General features: G+C 40.5%; 1 long non-coding RNA gene across 1 annotated transcript; it reads right to left on the bottom strand.

Moving 5' to 3' along the window:
• Positions 1 to 2,549: 2,549 nt before the first annotated feature.
• Positions 2,550 to 3,847, bottom strand: LOC130283785 (uncharacterized). The gene is made up of 3 exons (XR_008846847.1): positions 3,785 to 3,847; positions 3,021 to 3,121; positions 2,550 to 2,752 (listed from the first exon to the last, which is right to left on the bottom strand). It is a non-coding gene; the product is annotated as an uncharacterized LOC130283785 (long non-coding RNA).
• Between the last annotated feature and the right edge of the window lie 1,722 nt (positions 3,848 to 5,569).

Raw genomic sequence — 5,569 nt, 5'->3', positions numbered from 1 at the left:
GGTGCTGTGCGGCGTCCGTTGCCGCAGTGCCGCCGTGTCTGTGGGGGGGTGCGGCCCATAGACTGGTTTGAGTGGCATTGGAGCCGCTCTGCCAGTGGGTCGTTCCCCCCCCGTGGGCACTGGTGCCGCGACGGTGGTGGTCGCCGCCCAGTGCTACACAATTTTATGCTAGGGACATTAGCGACCCACTCTAAATAGGTGGCCTTGACGTGGCGAGTGGGCTTGTACTTTTTGATCAAAAATGTATACTAACAACCTGTTAGTTTTTGATATTATGCTGAGAAGCAATTAGATCATTATACAAGATTGTAGATGTGCAACCATGTCTGTTTCTTCTACCTGAATTCACAGATTTGTAAATTACTTCTATTAAAAAATCTTAATTCTTCCAGTACTTGTTAGCTGCTGAATACTACAGAGGAAATTATTTTCTTTTTGGAACACAGTGCTCTCTGATGACATCTCTGTCCATTTTAGGAACTGACCAGAGCAGCATATGTTTGCTATGGGGATTTTCTCCTACTCTGGACAGTTCTTAAAATGGACAGAGATGTCAGCAGAGAGCACTGTGGTCATGATGTCAACAGAGAGCTCTGTTTTCCAAAAAGAATAGAATTTCATCTGTAGTATTCAGCAGCTAATAAGTACTGGAAGGATTAAGATTTTTTTAATAGAAGTAATTTACAAATCTGTTTAACTTTCTGGCACCAGTTGATTTAAAAAAAAAAGTTTTCCACTGGAGTACCCCTTTAAATAGAGTCTATCATCAGTTTTATGCTACCTAAACCATGAGTCACCACGGCGGTCCCCGGTAGCTTCTGCCTGCCCATCCAGCTTTGACTTGATGGAGCCATATATCAGTCATGAATGGTAGGGTGGAGAGAAGCTGTCAGGGACTGCCCTCATGACATGCGATTCAATTAGCAGGAAAGTGATTGACAGGTTCCCTTTAACCTTGGTCAGCAGATGTTCTAGATCACTTTTGCTATCTGCCAAGAGCATGATGTATTTGACAAAGCGAAGGTTGTTGATATTTATTTCTCAGATATTCACCCCTCTTTGCTCTTCTCTGCATTATTTATATAGATGGGAATATTGTTACCCTAAATACAATTGGTGAGTCTATCCAAGCATGTAGGGTGCTAGATATCCAATCATTAACCCCATTTTAGTCTTCAATTAGTCCTCAATCAGATTACAGATCCATTGGCACTTTTATTGGCCACATACCCATTCCACATGTGCCAGCCAAAACCAACACATGTCAGCCAAAACAGCCAATCTTTTGATGTGTATGGGGCCTTCCATCCTCACTTAACAGATGAAGTTGGGGGAGAGAAGGATCAAGCATGCTGAAATTCAACTGCCTGGTCCATTTGTTTTTTTCGGGAGATAGGCCAAGCAGTGGTTTATCCCTCCTCAGAATATAAGAATGATGGAGTGGTTGAATTAAAAGTTATAGTCTATCACAGTGTTTCCCAAACGCGGTCTTCAAGCACCCCCAACAGGTCATGTTTTCAGGATTTTCTTAGTCTTTCACAGGTGATATAACTATGGTGATACCTGATTCACTGACCATAATTATATCACCTGCGAAAGATTAAGGAAATCCGGAAAACATGACCTGTTGGGGGTGCTTGGGGACCGCGTTTGGGAAACACTGGTCTATCCTTACAATTGAACATGACGTGACTTAAGGGGGTACTCCACTGCCCCAGCGTTCGTAACATTTTGTTCTGAATGCTGGGTGCGGGCTGCAGGGGTTGTGACGTCTATGTGAGGGGTGTGGTTTGACGTCACAACCCCCACAGCCTGCACCCAGCGTTCGGAACAAAATGTTCCATACTCTTGGGCAGTGGAGTACCCCTTTAAAGGACAAGTGAAGCAGGAATAAGATTATCATAAGGGTCAGTAAATCAACCACCCTGAGTTCCTATCATGACAGAAACTTAACACCTTTTTACAACCTTTACATATTTTTTTTTAAATATTCATGTATCTTGGCATCCCACCATGCAGAGTCTTTCCAGTGTTCATTTAGTCATTCCCTTCCTAAAAGTTTGCACATATAGAAAAAAAAATCCATGCAACATTTGGTAGCAGATGGGAAAGGTCATAGTGGTGAGAGGTGACTCGAGTCAAGCCTTACATCTTAATACATCTCAATAATTCAACGTAAAACAAGGGCGGAGAAATAAATTATGTTTTCATGCATCTAAAATAAGATGAAAGCTCATTGCTGTGCATTCCCCTGCATATGTGCTGGAATGTTAAACAGAATTCCAGAAACTGCTTCTGTTGTGTAGAGTTGTGCAGAGCTGACTGTGTTTGTGCACATTTCCTATTGTGTTTGCACGTTGTTTCTTTGTACTGTTGTCACTGGGAGTTTGCAAAATGCCAAGGGAGCTATGAAAGAATGTGAGTATTTCATCCCACGCTGTCTGCCCCCAGCATCACCTTGTTGGCAAGATAGAATAAGGAAGATGGTATATAGAATCCTAACTAATCCAAACTAATCCAACCAAACACTTTACCAAAGGGATTCCATGAAGTATTTAATATATTAAAAGCTCTAATTGGGAATTGAAGCACCAACTGCCTAAATGATATCCATATAAAAAAGAAGGAACTCCCTGGTGGTGCCTTTCTTTTTCTATGCCTTGGAAACATTCATTCTGTGGAAGACTGTATACTATGTAGAATGTTTAGGAGCACTGTCACATTCTATTTGATCTCCAAAGACGATATTAACCTATGGATAAAGGGGAAAGTTTAAAAAAAAAAAAAAATTATAATAATTTTTTCCCAAAGATTACGCTGACTTATTTAATCAAATTATCATATAATTTGGACTATAAGATGGCCTCAACTATAAGACGTAGCCAGGTTTAGACAGAAGAAAATAGGACAAAAAAGAGTGACCAAAGAAAATGGATATTTGTCCAATCAGGGAAGAGATTGGCAGGTAGAGCGCTTGATGAGAAGCCAGTTATTATTATTATAATCTGTTGAGTCATCACCTGTAATCAGATGAGTGCGGAGCTGGGAGTCAAGTGCGCTGAGTGCTTCACATGGCTATATCTCATCTAAGCACCAACCGATCAAAGCTTTTGGCATGTCCCTGAAACATTTCAAAAGTTTCATAAAAATAAGAAAGAAGTCTGAGGGATCTAGTACGACACAAAGATTTTTAGTAAGGTTTTTTTCGTGCTAAATAGCTTTTTTTTTTGCTTTTTACAAGTACTTAAAATGTAAAGAAACAAAAAGTATATAGATTTTACATATTTTGTGTACACTTATTTTGAGAAATCCTCTAAAGCTGTTTAGATCTAAACAACTCTTTTTGAAGTTATAAACCCCACATTAGTCCTTTAGCTAAATATATCCTAAAATGTGATATAAGAAAAGGTTACATTACATTTAACAAACTCTCTAACATCAGACTTATAATGAAGAATCATTCCAATAACCTCAGTGGCATATCATCATAAGCGCCGGTTCACACTATGTTTGTATTGTACGGGAACCGGATACGGCTGGGAGAGGTAAAAACCGGGCTCTCCCGTATCCCAGCCCGCCCCGGCCCGTATTCAATGCATTTAAATGAGCCAACCGGACTCAAATGCTGACTCTGGTCGGCTCATTTTTGCCCTGTATGCGGTTTCTAGCCAGACCTAAAACCGTGGTATACCATGGTTTTAGGTCCGGTCAGAAAACAGTATACGGGGCACAAATTTGACTCCGGTCGGCTCATTGAAATTAATGGGGTTCAGGTCGGATCCACCTGTGATACGGGAGCGCCCGATTTTCGCTCATCCTAGCCGTATCCTGTAGCCCAGGCTAATTCATATTACATACTGGGGGATATTTATCAAAATCTGTGCAGAGGAGGAGTGGTGCAGTTGCACATAGCAACCAATCAGCTCGCTTCTTTCATTTTAAAAGAGGCCTGTGAAAAATGAAAGAAGTGATCTGATTGGTTGCTATGGGCAACTGGTCAACTTTTCCTCTGCACAGGTTTTAATAAATGTCCCCCCACTATGTGCACATTTTACAAAACTAAAGTTACCTATAGAAATCTGGTTCAAAATGGAGACCCAAAAAGGAGGTGGGATTTAACAATCATTATTTCTGCAAACAATCCTGCCACAGGGGCAGAATTAAAATATCCCTTTCCCTCTTACTGAAGAGGATAAAACATGACTTTTATTTCACTTTTTAAGTAGAGCTACAATTTGTACTACTAGATGCTGTATCAAGTAAAAAGCATTGTAAAAGCAACACTGTTTTTTAATATTATCCATCCATAAGAAACAACCCCTTGAAAAAAGTAAATTAATAAGTACGTTATATATGTAATATGAGTTTTCAACTTTGGTCAAGCCAGATAAAAAAAAAATTTGCACATTCATAATTACTATGATATTTCTATATGTTAAGGGAGTATTCTGGCTTTATACATCTTATCCCCTTATGCCTCTGAGATGGGCACTAGTGTCGAGCGGCATAGGCCATATTCGAATTCGCAAATATTCGCAAATATATGGACGAATATTCGTCATATATTCGCGAATATTCGCATATGCGTAATATTCTCATTTTATTTTCGCATATACGAAAATTTGCGTATGCGAAAATTACCATATGCGAAAATAAGCATATACAAAAATTAGCATAAGCAAAAAATTAGCATATGCAAATTTTCGCATATGCGAAAATTCGCACACCAGTCTCACACAGTAGTATTAGAGCCTTCTTTACACCACACAAGCTGGAAGCAGAGAGGGATGATCACTGTGATGTGTATTGTGAAAAAAAATAAAAATAAAAATAAAAAAAACGAATATTCATAATTACGAATATATAGCGCTATATTCGTGAATTCGCAAATATTCGCGAATTCGCGAATATGCGATATTCGTGAATAATTTTGCATTGCGAATATTCGAGAGCAACACTAATGGGCACGTGATATCATGGCGATGTCCCTAGTGACATCACGCCACACCCCTTATTCATGTCTATGGGAGGGGGCGTGACATCCCCCTCCCACAGACATAAATGGAGGGGTGTGGCGTGACATCACGTCCCTGTCGTGAAGGCAGCACCCAGCACAGAATGCTGGGGGCTGCACCGAGATTGCGGGGGTCCCCAGCGGCGGGACCCCTGTGAACATACATCTTATCCCCTATCCTTTGGATAGGGGATAAGATGTATAAAGCCGGAATACCCCTTTAACTGTACTGTGATGTGGTGGAGAAAATCTCTAGAAGACTACATACTGGTCCTATGACTATTTGACCATCACTTAGCCTTGACAGGTTTCTCTGGACCCCGGAGTGGTGAGGTTAATAAGCCTAACAAGCTGAATGGGTGAATCTTGTCTGATGTTGTCACTGCTGTGGGCATATTAGAGTTTAGACCTTTCACTTGATCTTTTCGGATTGGGTTGGCCACTGTATTTACAGCTGTAACAACAACAGTGGTGTTTGATATCCATTAGAAAGAACTAGATGGCAAACACTGGCCTTGAAAAGTAGTCTCTGTCTCGGTCTCCTCTGTGTATCAA

This window comes from Hyla sarda, chromosome 8 (assembly GCF_029499605.1).
Source record: "Hyla sarda isolate aHylSar1 chromosome 8, aHylSar1.hap1, whole genome shotgun sequence".
In the NCBI taxonomy this organism is placed as follows: domain Eukaryota; kingdom Metazoa; phylum Chordata; class Amphibia; order Anura; family Hylidae; genus Hyla; species Hyla sarda.
The sequence above is the reverse complement of the archived record's forward strand: the minus strand, read 5'-3'. Positions and strand labels throughout refer to the sequence as shown.